The sequence below is a fragment of the Globicephala melas genome, chromosome 7, assembly GCF_963455315.2.
Source record: "Globicephala melas chromosome 7, mGloMel1.2, whole genome shotgun sequence".
NCBI lineage: Eukaryota > Metazoa > Chordata > Mammalia > Artiodactyla > Delphinidae > Globicephala > Globicephala melas.
In genome coordinates, this window is record NC_083320.1 from 37,232,158 (window position 1) to 37,253,620 (window position 21,463).

Consider the following 21,463-nt stretch of genomic DNA (forward strand, 5'->3'; position numbering starts at 1 on the left):
CTCCCAGAATATTAGTCATGTCTGACCTCTCTTCTTGGGTGACCAGATGTCTCCAGGGTTCAGGTGCTAGACTGGGTACAATAGGCCCCTAGGTATGAAATGGAAGAACTGGTCTCCCCCAATGCCACAGGAACAAGGGAAGGAGAACCAGATGCAAACCAAAGAGAGATTAGACAAAGGAACCTGCACCAGTTAGAGAAACAGTACAAAGATTGTGAGTCGGGAGTGCAGGTTTAATGAAAGAGCTAGTAAAGTTGAAGAAGAGCCAGTGAGGCCAAATCACGTTAAAAGAGCTAGAACCCTTAATTTTTTTGAGAGAAATCATTTTTGCTACCCCAAATCTTACAACTCAAGAGTCACTTGGAGTTTGGGTCTCCCACCAAAGCTCTGCCCAAAATTTCTGAGGATTCCTTAGATGTGTGTAAGGTAAGGATGAGGGCAGAACTTGTATTCTCAAAATCAGCTCTTCATCTACTTGCACAGCCCCCTCTCTGTTCTCCACCAGTAGACCCAATGTGAAGCTCAAGCTTTCTTGAGTTCCCCATCCATTTCTCCACTCACATAAAGCTTCCATGAATATGAGACTTTATCAGTTATTCAAAGGGAGGTGTAAAAGGAGTTTACATGACAGCAAAGTAAACAATTTCAAGTAGAACACTGAACATCTCTCCTCTTAAATTATCTTTTGGCCACCCTAACACCTGATTATTTCCACAGGTCTCTTCACCCAACTTTGCAGCAACTGCAAGCTTCTTTTTCCTCCCTCCTTTCTCTATTTACCTCCTTCAAAGAGCACAACAAACTCCCCTCCTTAGGTCAGGTGTCAGCTTAACCATTCCCCTCTCCTACCTTGGGTCTAGCCTCCAATGTGTTCTCCAGTTTTGTTTTGTGCCTCTACATGGATTATCAAGGCATTCACAGATAGAGTTTTTCTCCCTTCAGAAGAACTTGGGTGACTACTGTTAAGATCATGGATTTAACTTCTAACTCTCATTACACAAGGCTGAAGTGGAATCATTGGTCCCTGAATGCAGCTAATAAGGAGAAATGAGCTTGAGTGGCTCTCCACTCCATAATCTAGGGATACGGCAGCATGACTAGGGAGAGGCTCCACCTGTTCATGCACAAGTCTGGGCATCTGAACACAGTCTGGGAAGAGTTCTCAGCAGCTTCTCTGGTCTCTCTATTTGTGGAACTGATTTCCCCTTCCAGAAACAAATTCTGACTTTTGGTTCATTAGAAGAGATACTTACAGGCAGATGTTGATCATCTTTGAAATCTCAGGTAAGTCAGCTCTGATCTCACATTCCACACTGCATCGAGCTGGCTTATAGGACCTCTTGCCCCTGAACCCTCTCCCTACTGTGCCTGGCAGGCCCTGGAATACAGAGAAGCAGGAGAACTTTCTGTAAAGTCATGTTCTAAATCTGGTCTGATTCTGCTGAAATCACAGATGACACTAGCTCATGAAAATGAGCAAAAATACAGAAATACAGAACTAGAAATGAGACAGATCTTCAGAGATCGTAGTAACACAAGGAACACAACACTGTTTACACCAAAAACCCTCTGCCCTTTTGGAGTCCGTGGATTCATTTGACCAGTTAAATACTTTATGACAATCTAATCGAGACATAAACTTTGACCACTGGATATTTGGTGCCCCCTATACCATGTGATCTGAAGACACATTGCCCATCAAAATGACAAATGGGCTTCATGTATAAAAGTAAGTTCACCCATTCATTCATTGATTAATTCAACAAATATATATTGAGTGCCTACCATGGGCCCACCAGCTTAAGCTCATGGGTTTAAGCCCTTGAAAGCTCCTGGCATGATTCTATCCACCCATTTAAAAAGTTACACATTACAGGAGAGGTTACATTTTCCAAAATGCATGTGAAATCCACATTAAAATTAATACTATCCTAGCTAGCGATCACAATGGGCCTGTCCAAAGAGCAAGGCATCAGTTCACCCTCAGTTCCACTCCCTTTCCCTAAAACAATCTGGTTCTTAACTGTTCCTAAGAGGCATCTTAGAGTTAATATACCAAAATTAAAACTTTTTAGTTTCTCTCTAAACCTGTTTCTACCCCAATGTTCTCAGTTAATGGTGTCACCTCTCACTCAGTTGAAAGGTGACCTTGGAGTCATATTTGAGTCTTCTCTCTCTCTCTCACTTCCAATATCCAAGGATCCATCAGCAAGTCCTTTCTGTTCTACCCCAAATCCCATCTACTATCCAGCATCCCATGTCTCATCATCCCTGCTACTACCACCAAACTGAAGCCAACATCACTTTCAACCTGGACAACTGTAACATTTTCTAACTGGTCTGCTCATTCACTCTTAACCTCTTACAAAATTCATTCTAGCAGCTGGAAATTAAATCCAAATACATCCTCTACTGTTCAATGGTTTTTCATCACATTTGAAATAAAATCTCAACTTTACACGGCTACAAAGGGCCTGTCTCCATTATTCTCAGCCTTGCCTGCTTATCAGAATTACCTGATATTACAGAATTACCTAAGGAACTTTTAAAAATAACTAAGTGTCACCCAGATTAATTAAATCAGAGTCTCTGGAGGTGGGCTCTGGCATTGTTTGTTTTTTAAGTATGCTTTCAGAATAGAGGACCACTGTCCTCCATGGCCTGCCCACTGTCTATCTTCCTCTCTTAGTTCAGCTGCTGCCATTATCCCCTCCAGTCATTACTCTGCAGCCTCACTAGCCTCTTTGCTTCCTTCAATCCACAGTTTCTCTGCTTTATCTGGAAAGCTCTTCTTCATTCCTACCCTCTTCTTCCACCACTGATCGTCTTCACAACATTGGTCCCTTCTCATCCATCATTCAGTTCTTTACCCAAATACCACCTCTTTGGAAGTTTTCTAGGACCACTCAGTGCCCTACGCCAGTGGGTCTCAAAGTGTGGTCTCTAGAGCAGCAGCAACAACAGCACCCAACAACTTGTTAAAAATGTAAAATTCTGGGCCCCACACCAGGCCTCTACTGAATCAGAGACTCTGAGGGAGGGGCTCAACAATCTGTTTAAATAAGTCCTACAAGTGATTCTGGTACACATTAAAGTTTAAGAAGCACTATTATGCATGTGTATGTACATGTGTGTACACATAATGTGTGTACATATGTATCATATGTATATATATATATTTATCTGACTACCCCCACCCTTCTACTCTTATTTTTTTTTTAACATCTGTATTGGAGTATAATTGCTTTACAATGGTGTGTTAGTTTCTGCTTTATAACAAAGTGAATCAGTTATACATATACATATATCTTCCCTCTTGCATCTCCCTCCCTCCCACCATCCCTATCCCACCCCTCTAGGTGGTCACAAAGTACTGAGCTGATCTCCCCATGCTATGTGGCTGCTTCCCACTAGCTATCTATTTTACGTATGGTAGTGTGTATATGTCCATGCCACTCTCTCACTTTGTCCCAGCTTACCCTTCCCCCTCCCCATGTCCTCAAGTCCATTCTCTAGTAGGTCTGCGCCTTTATTCCCATCTTGCCCCTGGTGCTTCATGTCCTTTATGTTTGTTTGTTTTTTTAGATTCCATATATATGTGTTAGCATACGGTATTTGTTTCTCTCTTTCTGACTTACTTCACTCTGTATGACAGACACTAGGTCCAACCACCGCACTACAAATAACTCAATTTCGTTTCTTTTTATGGCTGAGTAGTATTCCATTGTATATATGTGCCACATCTTCTTTATCAATTCATCTGTCGATGGACACTTTGGTGGCTTCCATGTCCTGGCTATTGGAAATAGAACTGCATTGAACATTGTGGTACATGACTCTTTTTGAATTATGGTTTTCTCAGAGTATATGCCCAGTAGTGGGATTGCTGGGCCATATGGTAGTTCTATTTTTACTTTTTTAAGGAGCCTCCATACTGTTCTCCATAGTCGCTCTATCAATTTACATTCCCACCAATGGTGCAAGAGGGTTCCCTTTTCTACACACCCTCTCCAGCATTTATTGTTTGTAGATTTTTTGATGATGGCCATTCTGACCGCTCTGAGATGATATCTCATTGTAGTTTTGATTTGCATTTCTCTAATGATTAATGATGTTGAGCATTCTTTCATGTGTTTGTTGGCAATCTGTAAATCTTCTTTGGAGAAATGTCTATTTAGGTCTTCTGCCCGTTTTTTTTTGTTTGTTTGTTTGTTGTTGTTTTTTTTTGCAGTACGCGGGCCTGTCACTGTTGTGGCCTGTCCCGTTGTGGAGCACAGGCTCCGGACGTGCAGGCTCAGTGTCCGTGGCTCACGGGCCCAGCCACTCTGCGGCATGTGGGATCTTCCCGAACTGGGGCACGAACCAGTGTCCCCTGCATTGGCAGGCGGACTCTCAACCACTGCGCCACCAGGGAAGTCCTCCTGCCCATTTTTTGATTGGGTTGTTTGTTCTTTTCATATTGAGCTGCATAAGCTGCTTGTAAATTCTGGAGATTAATCCTTTGTCAGTTGCTTCATTTGCAAATATTTTCTCCCATACTGAGAGTTGTCTTTTCATCTTGTTTGTGGTTTCCTTTGCTGTGCAAAAGCTTTTAAGTTTCATTAGGTCCCATTTGTTTCTTTTTGTTTTTATTTTCATTTCTCTAGGAGGTGGGTCAAAAAGGATCTTGCTGTGATTTATTTCATAGAATGTTCTGCCTATGTTTTCCTCTAAGAGTTTTATAGTGTCTGGCCTTCCATTTAGGTCTTTAATCCATTTTGACTTTATTTTTATGTATGGTATTAAGGAGTGTTCTAATTTCATTCTTTTACATGTAGCTGTCCAGTTTTCCCAGCACCACTTATTGAAAAGGCTGTCTTTTCTCCATTGTATATTCTTGCCTCCCTTATCAAAGATAAGGTGAACATATGTGTGTGGGTTTATCTCTGGGCTTTCTATCCTGTTCTATTGATCTATATTTCTGTTTTTGTGTCAGTACCATACTGTCCTCATTACTGTAGCTTTGTAGTATAGTGTGTAGTATAGACAGGGAGCTTGATTCCTCCAGCTCGGTGTTTCTTTCTCAAGATTGCTTTGGCTATTCGGCGTCTCTTGTGTTTCCATACAAATTGTGAAATTTTTGGTTCTAGTTCTGTGAAAACTGCCAGTGGTAGTTTGATAGGGATTGCATTGAATCTGTAGATTGCTTTGGGTAGTAGAGTCATTTTCACAATGTTGATTCTTCCAATCCAAGAACATCGTATATCTCTCCATCTATTTGTATCATCTTAAATTTCTTTCATCAGTGTCTTATAATTTTCTGCATACAGGTCTTTTGTCTCCTTAGGTAGGTTTATCCTTAGGTATTTTATTCTTTTTGTTGCAATGGTAAATGGGAGTGTTTTCTTAATTTCACTTTCAGATTTTTCATCATTAGTGTATAGGAATGCCAGAGATTTCTGTGCATTAATTTTGTTTCCTGCTACTTTACCAAATTCTTTGATTAGCTCTAGTAGTTTTCTGGTAGAGTCTTTACGATTCTCTACGTATAGTATCAAGTCATCTGCAGTGACAGTTTTACTTCTTCTTTTCTGATTTAGATTCCTTTTACTTCTTTTTCTTCTCTGATTGCTGTGGCTAAAACTTCCAAAACTATGTTGAATAATAGTGGTGAGAGTGGGCAACCTTGTCTTGTTCCTGATCTTAGTGGAAACAGTTTCATTTTTAACCACTGAGGACGATGTTGGTTGTGCGTTTGTCATATATGGCCTTTATTATGTTGAGGTAAGTTCCCTCTATGCCTACTTTCTGGAGGGTTTTTACCATAAAGGGGTGTTGAATTTTGTTGAAAGCTTTCTCTGTATCTATTGAGATGATCATATGGTTTTTCACCTGCAAGTTGTTAATATGGTGTATCACATTGATTGATTTGCATATATTGAAGAATCTTTGAATTCCTGGGATAAGCCCCACTTGATCATCGTGTATGATCCTTTTTAATGTGCTGTTGGATTTTGTTTGCTAGTATTTTGTTGAGGATTTTTCCATCTATGTTCATCAGTGATATTGGCCTGTAGTTTTCTTTCTTTGTAACATCTTCTAGTTTTTGTATCAGGGTGACGGTGGCCTGGTAGAATGACTTTGGGAGTGTTCCTCCCTCTGCTATATTTTGGAAGAGTTTGAGGAGGATAGCTGTTAGCTCTTCTCTAAATGTTTGACAGAATTTGGCTGTGAAGCCATATGGTCCTGGGCTATTGTTTGTTGGCAGATTTTTAATCACAGTTGCAATTTCAGTGCTTGTGATTGGTCTGTTTATATTTTCTATTTCTTCCTGGTTCAGTCTCAGAAGGTTGTGCTGTTCTAAGAATTTGTCCATTTCTTACACGTTGTCCATTTTATGGCATATAGTTGCTTGTAGTAATCTCTCATGATCCTTTGTATTTCTGCAGTGTCAGTTGTTACTTCTCCTTTTTCATTTCTAATTGTATTGATTTGAGTCTTCTCCCTTTTTTTCTTGATGAGTCTGGCTAATGGTTTATCAATTTTGTTTATCTTATCAAAGAACCAGCTTTTAGTTTTATTGATATTTGCTATCGTTTCCTTCATTTCTTTTTCATTTATTTCTGATCTGATCTTTATGATTTCTTTCCTTCTGCTAACTTTGGGGTTTTTTTGTTTTTCTTTCTCTAATTGCTTTAGGTTCAAGGTTAGATTATTTGCGACGTTTCTTGTTTCTTAAGGTAGGATTGTTGTGCAATAAACTTCCTTTTTAGAACTGCTTTTGCTGCATCCCATAGGTTTTGGGTCATCATGTTTTCATTGTCATTTGTTTCTAGGTATTTTTTGATGTCCTCTTTAATTTCTTCAGTGATCTCTTGGTTATTAAGTAGTGTATTTTTTAGCCTCCATGTGTTTGTATTTTTTACAGTTTTTTTTCCAGTAATTGATATCTAGTCTCATAGCATTGTGGTCAGAAGAGATACTTGATATGATTTCAATTTTCTTAAATTTACCAAGGCTTGATTTGTGACCCAAGATATGATCTATCCTTGAGACTGTTTCATGAGCACTTGAGAAGAAAGTGTATTCTGTTGTTTTTGGATGGAATGTCCTACAAATATCAATTAAGTCCACCTTGTTTACTGTAACATTTAAAGCCTGTGTTTCCTTATTTTCATTTGGATGATCTGTCCAGTGGTGAAAGTGGGGTGTTAAAGTCCCCTACTACGATTGTGTTACTGTCAATTTCCCCTTTTATGGCTGTATTTGCTTTATGTATTGAGGTGCTCCTATGTTGGGTGCATAAATATTTACAATTGTTATATGTTCTTCTTGGATTGATCCCTTGATCATTATGTAGTGTCCTTCTTTGTCTCTTCTAATAGTCTCTATTTTAAAGTCTACTTTGTCTGATATGAGAATTGCTACTCCAGCTTTCTTCTGATTTCCATTTGCATGGAATATCTTTTTCCACCTCCTCACTTTCAGTCTGTATGTGTCCCTAGGTGTGAAGTGGGTCTCTTGTACACAACATATGTACATATTTTGTTTTTGTATCTATTCATCCAGTCTATGTCTTTTGGTTGGAGCATTTAATCCATTTATATTTAAGGGAATTATCAATTTGTATGTTCCAATTACCATTTTCTTCATTGTTTTGTGTTTGTTATTGTAGGTCTTTTCTTTCTCTTGTGTTTCCTGCCTGGAGAAGGTCCTTTAGTATTTGTTGTAAAGCTGGTTTGGTGGTGCTGAATTCTCTTAGCTTTTGCTTGTCTGTAAAGGTTTTAATTTCTCCATCAAATCTGAATGAGATCCTTGCTGGGTAGAGTAATCTTGGTTGTTGTTTTTTCCCTTTCATCACTTTAAATATGTCCTGCAATTCCCTTCTGGCTTGCAGAGTTTCTGCTAAAAGATCAGCTGTTAACCTTATGGGGATTTCCTTGTATGTTATTTACTACTTTTCCCTTGCTGCTTTTAATATTTTTTCTTTGTATTTAATTTTTGATAGTTTGATTAATATATGTCTTGGTGTGTGTCTCCTTGGATTTATCCTGTATGGGACTCTCTGCACTTCCTGGACTTGATTAACTATTTCCTTTCCCAAATTAGGGAAGTTTTCAACTATAATCTTTTCAAATATTTTCTCAGTCCCTTTCTTTGTCTATTCTTCTTCTGGGACCCCTATAATTTGAATGTTAGTGCATTTAATGTTGTCCCAGAAGTCTCTGAGACTGTCCTCAATTCTTTTCATTCTTTTTTCTTTATTCTGCTCTGCAGTAATTATTTCCACTATTTTATCTTCCAGGTTACTTATCTGGTCTTCTGCCTCAGTTATTCTGCTATTCATCCCTTCTAGAGAATTTTAAATTTCATTTATTGTGTTGTTCATCATTGTTTGTTTGCTCTTTAGTTCTTCTAGGTCCTTGTTAAAGTTTCTTGTATTTTCTCCATTCTATTTCCAAGATTTTGGATCATCTTTACTATCATTATTCTGAATTCTTTTTCAAGTAGACTGCCTATTTCCTCTTCATTTGTTAGGTCTGGTGGGTTATTACCTTTCTCCTTCATCTGCTGTGTGTTTCTTTGTCTTCTCATTTTGCTTAACTTACTGTGTTTGGGGTCTCCTGCAGGCTGCAGGTTCATAGTTCCCGTTGTTTTTTGTGTCTGCCCCCAGTGGCTAAGGTTCGTCTGTGGGTTGTGTTGGCTTCCTCGTTGAGGGGACTAGTGCCTGTGTTCATCCAGTCCCGGATGAGGCTGGATCTCGTCTTTCTGGTGGGCAGGTCCACATCTGGTGGTGTGTTTTGGGGTGTCTGTGACCTTATTATGATTTTAGGCAGCCTCTCTGCTAATGGGTGGGGTTGTGTTCCTGTCTTGCTAGTTGTTTGGCATAGGGTGTCCAGCACTGTAGCTTGCTGGTCGTTGAGTTGAGCCGGGCTTTGGTGTTGAGATGGAGATCTCTGGGAGATTTTTGCCATTTGATATTACATGGAGCTGGGAGGTCTCTGGTGGACCAATGTCCTGAACTTGCCTCTCCCACCTCAGAGGCACAGCCCTGATGCCTGGCTGGAGCACCAAGCGCCTGTCATCCACACGGCTCAGAATAAAAGGGAGAAAAAAGAAAGAAAGAAAGAAAAAAAGAAAAGAAAAGAAAGTTATTAAAATAAAAAATAATTATTAAAAAATTAAAAAGTAATAAAGAAGAAAGAAAGAAGAGAGCAACCATACCAAAAAACTAATCCACCAATGATAACAAGCACTAAAAACTATACTAAAAAAAAGAAAGAAAAAACCAGACAGACAGAACCCTAGGACAAATGGTAAAAGCAAAGCTATACAGACAAAATCACACACAGAAGCATACACATACGCACTCACAAAAAGAGAAAAAGGGAAAAAAATATATATATATTGTTGCTCCCAAAGTCCACTTCCTCAATTTGGGATGATTCGCTGTCTCTTCAGGTATTCCACAGATGCAGGGTACATCACGGTGATTGTGGAGATTTAATCGGCTGCTCCTGAGGCTGCTGGGAGAAATTTCCATTTCTCTTCTTTGTTCGCACAGCTCCCGGGGTTCAGCTTTGGATTTGGACCCGCCTCTGTGTGTAGGTCGCCTGAGGGCGTCTGTTCTTCGCTCAGACAGGACGGGGTTAAAGGAGCAGTTGCTTCAGGGACTTTGGCTCACTCAGGCCGGGGGTGGGAGGGGTACGGAGTGAGGGGCGAGCCTGCAGCGGCAGAGGTCGGCGTGACGTTGCACCAGCCTGAGGCGCTCCGTGCGTTCTCCCGGGGAAGTTGTCCCTGGATCACGGGGCCCTGGCAGTGGCGGGCTGCACAGGCTCCCGGGAGGGGAGGTGTGGATAGTGACCTGTGCTCGCACACAGGCTTCTTGGTGGCAGCAGCAGCAGCCTTGGCATCTCATGCCCGTCTCTGGGATCCGCGCTGTTAGGCGCGGCTCGCGCCCGTCTCTGGAGCTCCTTTAATCGGCGCTCTGAATCCCCTCTCCTCGCGCACCAGGAAACAAAGAGGCAAGAAAAAGTCTCTTGCCTCTTCGACAGCTCCAGACTTTTTCCCGGACTCCCTCCCGGCTAGCCGTGATGCACTAACCCCCTGAAGGCTGTGTTCACGCCGCCAACCCCATTCCTCTCCCTGCATCCAACCGAAGCCCGAGCCTCAGCTCCCAGCCCCGCCCGCCCCAGCGGGTGTGAGCAGACCAGCCTCTCGGGCTGGTGAGTGCCGGTTGGCCCTGATCCTCTGTGCGGGAATCTCTCTGATTTGCCCTCCGCACCTCTGTTGCTGTGCTCTCCTCCGCGGCCCCTAAGCTTCCCCCCTGCGCCACCCGCAGTCTCCGCCCGCGAAGGGGCCTCTAGTGTGTGGAAGCCTTTCCTCCTTCACAGCTCCCTCCCACTGGTGCAGATCCGGTTCCTATACTTTTGTCTCTGTTTTTTCTTTTCCCTACCCAGATACGTGGGGGTTTTTTGCCTTTGGGGAGGTCTGAGGTCTTCTGCCAGCGTTCAGTAGGTGTTCTGTAGGAGCTGTTCCACGTGTAGATATATTTCTGATGTATCTGTGGGGAGGAAGGCGATCTCCGCGTCTTACTCTTCCGCCATCTTGAAGCTCCTCCTCAAATCAATTTTCCCTCTACTCTTTATTACCTGATTTTATCTTCTTCCTATGAGTCATCTGAAATTCTTGTTTAATTTTTTAATTGACTGTCCCTACCCCCAAAATACAAGCTCCATGGAAACTTGTGTTCACTCCTATATGTTCTATGATTACAATAGTATCTGACACACAATAAGTATTCAATAAATATTTATTGAATAAATGAACCTACAAACAAACCAATGTAGTCTCTTTCTCCCCCAGAAGCCCTAAGGGTTTATTCTGTCTTGTTTTATTTTCCACTAGAGAGGAAAGAAGATGTGCACGGGAATCTACAGGAGAAGTTCTCAGAAAACAACATCAAAATCCAACAGAATGGCCATGCACCAGCCAACTCTGGTTCTTTCAGAAGGGAGCCTTTTTTAATGTTGAACATGCTTAGTTCACATGAATGTGAGGTAACTGCTACCTGTGATTAATGCAGAGCTCGAAGTCCTCATTACATTTCAAGTACCTGCCAAGGCATTTTCCCAAGGAAACAAAATACAGAGGAAGGGCATTCAAGAGGGTATCTTGAAAGCAGAGATAGAGAGGCAGCTTGGTACTCAGGTCAGAGGCCAAGATAATCCTACCCCCAAAGGCTATTCTCCCTTGACTCTGAAAACAGTGGTTATGTGTTCACATGGGTCTCTTCCCACCCTCCACCCATACCACTTTTCCCAATAAATGAAAAAATCTTTTATTTCATTTAAGTTTCTTTAAATTATAGTAAGGACCTTTGCAATTCTATACATACCATTTGTAACTTTTTTTTTTTTCTGTGAATAGCCTGTTCCTATAGTTTTCTTTTAGGCTGTTTGCCATTTTCCAATTGACTGACAATTAAGTTTATTCATCTTTCATATGTGCTGTCAATATTTTTCCCAGTTTGTGTTTCACTCTTGACTTTGTTTTGATTCCTCCCCCAAGTCAAAACTTAAAATTTTATTTAGTCAAATGTGCCAATCTTTTACTTTAAGGTTTCTTATTTTTATGTCAATAAATAGGAAAGCTTCCTCTACTCCAAATACATTAAAATATTCACCCATATCTCCTACCAGTACTTCTATGGCTCTTTCTTTCTTTCTTTCTTTTTTTGGTTTAAATCTTTGATCCATCTGGAGTTCATTTTGGTGTGAAGGTTGAGGAAAGTTTCTAATATTATTTTTTTCCAAATAACAAATCCATTTGGGAAACTCTGTAACTCGGCATTTAGCATAGAAAAATTATATACATGGTTGACACTCAATTTCTGTCTGTTAAATTGAATTATCAGAAGGGTGATGAAGCTACAAAATAGCTATGGAACACACACAACAACACAGCCCCAAAAAAGTGTGTTCATATGCGACATTAATGTATGTTAATGTACATCTTAATAAGAAAAGTAGACAGGTATGAACCAATACCAATTTGGTGATCACTATGACAACAAGAGTAACAATAATAATAACTACTGTTTATTGAGCACTTATGCTTCACACACTAGAAGTGCTAACAGATTAACTCATTTAATCCTCAAAGCAAGCCTATGAGGAGTTTCTATTCTATCTTAATTTTATAGATGAGAAGACAGAGGCACCAGGAGATAAAGAAACTTGCTCAAGGACTGATGACTAGCAACTGGCAGAGTCGCATTCTGGGACAGAAGCAAAGAGGATCCTGTGGCTTAACAACTATGCTATCTTGTCTCAAAGATCATTGTTGACCACAAAATAGAAAGAGCAACAGGGTGTTTGTGCTATTAACATCTAAAAGGTGTGCACATTTTATTAGGACGTTTTGTATTCTAATTCTGTATTTCTAATTTGAAAATTGAATAAACATGTCCCTATACCCACCCTCACCCAACTTCCTCCCACCCCCACCAAAACAAAACCTACCTCAGAACTCAATAATGCCTTTGACTGCAATATCTGATAAAGCACCTATGAGGGTCCAACATAAGGTAACTCAAATTTTGACATCTTTCTCAACTAACCCACATTCTTTCACATCTTTTCAGTTCAAAATCCCACCATGAACTGCTATAATTTCCAAAAATGACCAGATCTGAAATATTAATATGACACAGCTGCACTGAATAATTTGGTGTAGCAAAGTCAAAAATTATTTCTCAGCATCTTATACTATAAGTTAGACTTTTAAAGATGTAGATAAGATTATTTAAAATATTAATACTATTAACAATGACAGGTGTCATTTTAATATATTTTTTTTCTTTTTCAGATTCTTTTGCATTATAGGTTATCACAAGATATTGAATATAGTTCCCTGTGCTATACAGTAGGTCCTTCTTGTTTATCTATTTTACATATAGTAGTGTAGTATCTGTTAATCTCAAACTCCTAATTTATCCCTCCCCCTCCCTTCCCCTATGGTAACCATAAGTTCATTTTCTATGTCTGTGAGTCTATTTCTGTTTTGTAAATAAGTTCATGTGTATCATCTTTTTAGATTCCACATATGATATATGATATTCAACAGGTGTCATTTTATAATCTAGTTCTTTTTTAGTTTTTAAGTTTTTATTTATTTATTTTGGCTGAGTTGGGTCTTTGTTGCTGCACACGGGCTTTCTCTAGTTGCAGCGAGCAGGGGCTATCCTTCGTTGCGGTACGCAGGCTTCTCCTTGAGGTGGCTTCTCTTGTTGCGGAGCACAAGCTTTAGGCACGGGGGCTTCAGTAGTTGTGGCTTGTGGGCTCTAGAACACAGACTCAGTAGTTGTGGCACACGGGCTTAGTTGCTCCGCAGCATGTGGGATCTTCCCAGACCAGGGCTCAAACCCGTGTCCCCTGCATTGGCAGGTGGATTCTTAACAACTGCGCCACCAGGGAAGTCCCATAACTCTAGCTTTTATTTAGAAAAATGAATAGAATTTTCAGTTTGATGATGGCAAAGTAAAGGCAGTTTCACTCCCTTCTTCTCTCAAAATTCTAAAGCCACAAAGTTGACAGGAAACACAAACTCCAACTTCAATGAAATGACGTAACTATAATCTAACATTTGAAGATGGAAAGCAGATGCAGGAAACATTTTAGCAGAGTGGAGAAAAGTCAAGCCAATGACTACAAGCAGCAAACCAATTTGCCTCTGTACATGCTTAGGAAGTGGAGACACTGGGTACTGTGAAGATGAAAGTAAGGGCAGTTGCTAAAAATGAAGGCATATTTAGGCTCTCGATCATTGGGCTGCAGCTGGTTTTTCCTGGCTTGCAAGAGCCAACTCTGCAATGGCCTCACACTGGTAGCTTGAAATCAACCATAGTGGGAATATTTACACTACAGGAACTGGCAAATTCTACAAATCAGAATTTTGGTTTGTTCTGATTTTTTCAGAGAGCTAGTTGTTAAACATTTATCAGCACACCATAGCTCCCAAGTCTTAATCTTTACCACCCACTAGAAATCTGAGGTTTACTCTCCAGAGAAAGTGAACCATGGGGGTTTCAGATTGGGGCACAGAAGTCACAAAAGAGGTCAAGTGAAAGGTACGGTGCTGAAAACAGGGATAATATATGAAAATCTGTGTTTTGTTCAACTCGAGAACATCTACCTTCAGACTGCGTTCCCCTGGCAGGACACTGAGCATTCTCTGGAGAAACTAAACTGCCCAAGAGAAAAGATTTATAAATAGTGATACTTTCGGGGAGGGGGGAGGGGTGGTGGGTCTCAATGAAAAATCTAGCTAACATGTCTGATCATCCTACAGTGAATTAGTCCAGTAAGACATGCAAAGAGTAAAAATTCTTTTCCCAAGCACCTTTCTCAAGAAGCCACTATAGGATATGTCCCACCAAAACAAAGGAAAAAACCAAGAAAGAAGAGGATGTGGATTTAGGAAATACAGGAGAGAGGCAATGGCACTGCCAGAGTAACAGCTGTGCCTCAGGCCTAGTGAAGACAGTGCCTACTGGAGCAGCAGACAGAGGCTCCAAGAAGCAGGAATAGAAAAGGAACTGGTAGAGGCTTCCCTGGTGGTGCAGTGGTTGAGAGTCCGCCTGCCGATGCAGGGGACATGGGTTCGTGCCCCGGTCCAGGAGGACTCCACATGCCGCGGAGCGGCTGGGCCCGTGAGCCATGGCCGCTGAGCCTGCGCGTCCGGAGCCTATGCTCCGCAACGGGAGAGGCCACAAGAGTGAGAGGCCCACGTACCGCAAAAAAAAAAAAAAAAAAAAAAAGGAAGTGGTAAATTATCTGACTGCTTGAGCACGTGGAACACTGTAGCGAGAGATATTTTACAGAACTGTTATAGGATGTTGGAAGAAATAGCATTCAAAGAAAATTAAACAAAGGGAAAAAAATGAGGCAATTATTTATTCCAGGTAAAAATGACAACAAAAATAAGAAATGCAGTCACACTGTGGATTACTCAGCTGTGGAAAGCACTCACATAGACATAATAAGATATTGGGAAAAGATTAACCAAACATTTAAACATAATAAATTATATAGGGAAGAAGTAAAATTTTTGACTTTGCTACATAGACCAAATGATTCAGTGCAGCTTTGTAGTATACTCATTTCAGATCAGGGCATGCTTAGAAATTATCTGTTCATGATGGGATTTTGAACTTAAAGGAAGAGGAGGTATAAGTGAGTAAAGATCCTAATATACCCTAACAGGAATTAAACTGATTAATCAAGAAGCATATTCTTTTCAAGTAAGGAAGTAAATACTAGAACAAATAGGTAAAAACATTGAAGTGGTTCGTCTAGTAAGTGGAACAAGGCAGTAGGAGAAGAAAAGAATATTGGGGGGTTTTAAGTCTGCTTTACAGAAGTATTTGACTTAATCATTTTCATGAAATACTTTCATCATAATTGTTTTGATTTACTTAGTTTAGATACAGAGAAAAATAAAATAGTTTGTAAGTTATAGGCAACCCCAGAGAATGTGGAAATTATTCTGATATTCTAATAATAAAGGGATTCCCACATTGTAGCAACAGAAAATTTTTTTCCAAATCAAGAAAGATCTGGTTAAAACATCTTGCAATAAAATATGTGAGTATTCATCACCAAGTACGATTATCAAAGTCTTAGTTATGGGCCATTAAACAAGAGAACCTGTGATGAACCCAGGCCAAGGATAAACCAGGACAGATTTATCTTCTGACCTTATCTTTTGGGGGATGCCAGAACCTTTACTGGGGCCACCATACTTACTCATCAGATGTTCACAATAGATAACTCATTCATCCTTTGTGTATTTCTGATTTCATTTTCTAAAGAAGATGAAGAAGAAAAACCTTTTCTTTTCATAGTTCTCTTCACAGTTTTATTTTCTGCTTTGAAACACTGATCTAACTGCTAGAAAAGAAAACTGATTTCATAATTAGAGGAAATTACTGAGGCGGGTGGTTTAGAGTGGTAAGAACAAGAACTGAAAAACTTAGTGGTAAGGAAGAAATAAATCATTCTTTTTGGAAGTTTGACGGGGAAAAGACTGAGAAATTCAACTACTTCAGTGGTAGCAAGGGTCATCGGAGAAAGAATTTTCCAGACAGGGGAAATCTGGATTGTTCAAAGGCAAAGGGAAACGATGCAATTAAATTTTTTTAAAAAGGTTAAAGGTTAGATGGTGGTGTGAAGGGAAACTAAAGATGGAAATGGATGAATTGAGAAGCAAAAATGGAGGAGTTTACTTTCAACCAGGAAGCCCTTCCCTATGAAATTCAAAGAAAGATGATATCTAGAAACATGTTTCTGAGGTAAGCAGAGGGAATATGAGGGTTATTTCCTGGCTGGCCTTAGTTTTCAAGTGAAGGAAAGGCCCAGTCATCTCCTTAGGGGGAAATTAGGAATGCGAATTTACAGGAGTGGAAGGAATTAAGAACAGTCATTCTCTTAGACTGAACCACCAGGAGTCCCCAAAGACCATTCCCTGGACCAGAGAAAGGCTGATCTCACCAAGAATGATCCAGGGAGGCAGTCAGACAGAAAGACTCCCCAGCCCCATCCTCAGGAGCATTCAACAGGTCCAGGATGAAACGGGGGGATCAATTTTTAACAGGGTCCCCAGGAGATCTCTATGAGTAGCTAAATCTGGAAGCCACTGGATAGGGATCCCCAAGGTACGAATAAAAGAATTCCAAACAGTATTAAAGGCACTCGTAGGGGCAAAATGTAAAACTTTGCCATGAGGCATATCTATGAGGTTTTGTTATTTTCTCACAACAATGGAAGAAACAGAGAAAGGAGAATTATGAGAGCTTATGATCCACACAGTAACTGGGAATTACAGCGGCATTGAGTTGTGACCAAACCTCACCTCTGGTTCCGTGGTAAAAAAAATGACTAAAATCAAAACAAAAAACCTCATTTCTCATTCTTTTCCATTCAATCCGTTTTTAACCAAAAGCAGCTCCTGTCACTAAGAAAATCATTACCTCAGTCCATGTGGGCACTTGTGTCCCAGGTCAGTCATTAGTTTGAATAAAAGGAAAACATATGATTTGGTTTTGCCTTTGGGTACTTTGCTAGTGAACTTCTTAGGGCTGAATTCTTAAGTGTTTTAAAATAAAATATCTAAATGTACTGGTATATTTAAGTCCAGTTTAATCTCAGCCCTTTGAATTCCTGTAGAGCTTTCAGCAAGATATGGGTACCACACAACTTTAGAAAGTGATTACTTACTGCAGAGATGTAATCATAGTTTTGTTTTAAGATAAAAGCTCACATCATCAGGTCTCTGTGTCAGAAATCAACAGAGAGAAAGGACAAATAAAAATTAACTACTCTCCTGGAACTGTATACTTTTATAGTTTAAATGATGCTTTTTCTGATGTTGAATACCCCTTCCAAATTGCCTGATTAAAGCTACATAATTCAGTCAAAATGAAATCATACTATTTAAAAATAACTTTCTGAAAAAAATGAAACCAAAAATAGTATTAAGGCACAATGGGAAAGACAGTGTGTCCGTGTGTAACATAGCACAGTAGAAATGGTCTTTTGTAAATGAAACAATAGTACTGTTTCCTCAACCAAGTGCAGCCTTTTTTAAGCCCAGAGAGTGAAGAAATACATATAATTAATTTAAGCAAATTACAAGGGCAGCTGATCCACGGCTTTATAAAATAATCTCTGTCACAGTACTGCATTCTAGGAAGCAGCCAGCTGTCATACAGCCTTAATGAAAAATGCCAGATAAGTTGCTTTACTTCAAAACACAGAAATTGGCCTGATTAAATCAATGAGTTTCTATCATATATTTATATCATCTGGAAAGGAAAATCTAGCCTCCTTTTTTTTTTTCTAGCTTCCTTCTGAGAGCTGAAAAACATCATTTCTTTCATCAAGAAATTTCACTAAAAGTTATGACATTTTAGTTAATCATTTTAATGTCAGTTGCTTCACTTCATTTACTTTCTGAGTGATATGCCCTAGTTCCTTTGATTTACCTCCATTAAGCAGAGAAAAAAAAGACTGTAAGTCACATGCAAAATAATATCAAAACCCATAGTTTGAAACTATACCACCTTAGAAGTATATAGCTCTTTTTTTAGACCTGAATTGTTCTTTGTTACATATACATCTTTCATAGAAAGAAGCTGTATTTCTTAACAAATTTTCAAAGAAAAAACTGAGAGAAAGGTAAGAAATATGCTTTCGTTTATACAGTTAAACATATCTTAGGACAGCAATGATCAAACCTGGGTACACATTTAAATCATCTGGGAGCCTTTGGAAACTAACAATACTGCCTTCTACATACATGAAATCAAACTTCTGAGGGTGATGCCTAAGCATTGGTGTTTTCTCCTTTTTCTTAAGCTTGCCTGGTGATTCTAATGCAGCCAGGTTTGAGAATCCTAAGCAGGGCACTGACTCACATTCGGGTGCATGTTATATCTCTTGAGGGTGGAGGTTAAAAACATCGATCCTTTGGTCCTGTTGTGGCTAAGTTGCCCCCCAAACCCCCACCATATTCATATGTTTAAGTCCTACGTCTAGTACCTCAGAATGTGACTGTACTTGACAATGGGTTCTCGAAGGAGGTCAAGTGAAGTTATTAGGATGGGCCCCAATCCTTATAAGAATAGGAGTGCTTACAAGAAGGGGAGATTAGGACACAAACAGGTACAGAGGAAAGACCATGTGGAACAACAGGGAGCAAAGAACCACCATCCACAAGCCAAGAAGAGAGGCCTCAGAAGAAACCAATGCTGCAGACACCTTGATCTCGGACTTCCAGCCTTCAGAGTGGTGAGAAAATAAATCATAGTAAATAAATAAATGATCACGAGTCACCCAGACTGTGGTACTCTGTTATGGCAGCCCTAGCAAACGAGTGCAGGTCTTATTCCCAGAATTCTGATTTCATGGACATGGCTTCAGCTGGGATCAGGAAGCTTTAAATGCACCTCAGGTGATTTCAACGTGTGTCCAGGATTAAGAGCCACTGCTTTAGGTATCCTGAAGTCTGATTTCACCTGTTTTCTACTTTATGTTAACTTGAGAGCAGCTAGTTACACTGTGTAACATCTCCCTACTGAAGCTATTAAATGAATATTACTCAGCCATAAAAAGGAATGAAATTGAGTCATTTGTTGAGACGTGGATGAATCTAGAGACTGTCATACAGAGTGAAGTAAGTCAGAAAGAGAAAAACAAATATCGTATATTAACACATGTATGTGGAACCTAGAAAAATGGTACAGATGAACCAGTTTGCAGGGCAGAAGTTGAGACACAGATGTAGAGAACAAATGTATGGACACCAAGGGGGGAAAACCGGGGTGGGGTGGGGATGGTGGTGTGCTGAATTGGGCGATTGGGATTGACATGTATACACTGATGTGTATAAAATTGATGACTAATAAGAACCTGCAGTATAAAAAAAAAACAAACCAAAAAAACAACTAATACTAAACCTTCTTTGGGTTATTTGTATGGAAATATGTTAATATAAATATTTCAGACATTACATGAAATTTCTAAAAATCTTATATGTTCTGGTATAATGTTATAAGTCATAATTCTAGTTATTACTTTAAAATGTATTATCTCAGAAATAACTAAATTTCCTTGTCAATTGCATTATTATGAACTTTCATCAAATCTTTAACCGTGGGCTTCCCTGGTGGCGCAGTGGTTGAGAGTCCGCCTGCCGATGCAGGGGACATGGGTTTGTGCCCCGGTCCGGGAGGATCCCACATGCCGCGGAGAGGCTGGGCCCGTGAGCCATGGCCGCTGGGCCTGCGCGTCCGGAGCTTGTGCTCCGCAGCGGGAGAGGCCACAGCAGAGAGAGGCCCGCGTACCGCAAAAAAAAAAAAAAAAAAAAGTCTTTAACCGTGGTCATTTTTAAGTCTTTTGTCATTTACAGACAGTTCTAGGTGTACTCTGATGCTTTTGCAAAAATGTTCCTATAAAAGGGTTTCATCTTCAAGGAATTCATGGAAAAGACTGACAAGTACAGGTTTCTGGTAACTGACTATACTGCTGAACTGAATGAATAAGCATTTTCAGAGCTCTAATGGAAAACTGATGAATTCATAAAAATGCTAACAAAAGATCAAGATGGAAAAAAAAGTTAATTACATGGGACTGAGTGAACTGATGAGGATGATTATAATTTTTGTGACTTTCTGTTTGAATAATAAAAAAGAAAGCTTAAATGGATATAACCGAGAAGTTGGATAGAAAATTGTTTTTCATTTTATTGAGTATTTTGCTCCACCTAGTGAAGAATTCCCACAAAAAAAGGGTGCCATTAGTGCTGTCTCGCCTCCATTCCCACCCCCATCAGTGGAAGGTATTATTTTTTCTTATGATAGTGATATATTTGTTTCATATCATTCACAAATATAGTTTTCAAACGTTCTTATTTCTATTTCTCTATCTTTTCACTCTTAATAATGCCATTTTTATCTCTACATAATTGAAAATTTTACATAATTATTGCAAAATATGGATTTTAATAGGTTCAATGTTAATTTGGAGTGCAACAGCTATATGTTTTCTTTCTTTCCCCCTACAAGTGGTCTCGTGGGCTTTTGAGTCACACAAACCTCAGATCCAATCAGCTCTACTACCAAATAGCTATGTAACCTTCAGGAAGTTATATAAACTCTCCAAGCTTCTAGGCAGTCCTCTTTAAGGACTGGGTATGTGTTCACCAGGCCCTTAACCCTCTACTCACTGGTGGAAGAGAGTAACAAGTGGAGTTTAGGGCCCAAAATAGAAATCATGTTTTGAGGATATTAGAATAGGCCAAGCAGCTGAAGACACTTGCCTAGCTTAGATATTACTTGAGAGAGAATTAAATGTCTTTCTTGTCTGAAACACATTATTTCAGGGATACTAGATTACAGCAGCATAGCTTGTTCCATAGTCTAACCATTGTATGGAAAAGAGCTTGAAGAAAGGAAAATGTGGAGGTTATGAGATCAATTAGAAGGTAAAACTGCGGACATCCAGGTGTAGAAGTTTGTGGCTTGGACTAACACAGTGGCAGTGAAGGTGGACTCGGGAAGTTGATGCAGCAAAGGTACACTTGGAAGTACAATCAACACAGATTGATGATGCACTGAATGTAGAGAGATGTGTCAAAGATGGATCCCAAGGTCCTAAGAAGACACAGGCATTTATTTACTCATGAAGACTAGAAGAGAAGCATATTTCTAGGGGAAGATCAAGAAATTTAACCATGTAAAACTTGAGATGTCTGTGAGACACAGACTTGGAGCTGTCATATCAGAGTCGAAGGTGAAAATCTGAAATTTAAACAAGTCTGTTCCAAAGGTAATTTGGGAGTAACTTCTCTATTCATCACCAGCCGTGGGATCATTGCCTGACCCATCCCAACTACAAAGCGTAGAGTAAGCCCAGGTGCCAGA

At 39.8% G+C, this 21,463-nt stretch overlaps 1 protein-coding gene across 3 annotated transcripts in view; it reads right to left on the bottom strand.

The window, feature by feature from the left end:
• PLCL1 (phospholipase C like 1 (inactive)) overlaps nt 1-21,463 on the bottom strand; it is a 934,919-nt gene that overhangs the window by 786,663 nt on the left and 126,793 nt on the right. The window contains exon 1 of one of the 3 annotated variants that reach the window (XM_060302095.1): nt 1,254-1,369. The exons of the other annotated variants lie outside the window; for them this stretch is intronic. The gene's annotated coding sequence lies outside the window, so the exon portion shown is untranslated. Of the gene's footprint in view, nt 1-1,253; nt 1,370-21,463 lie in introns of those variants that run through there. 3 annotated transcript variants of the gene reach the window in all.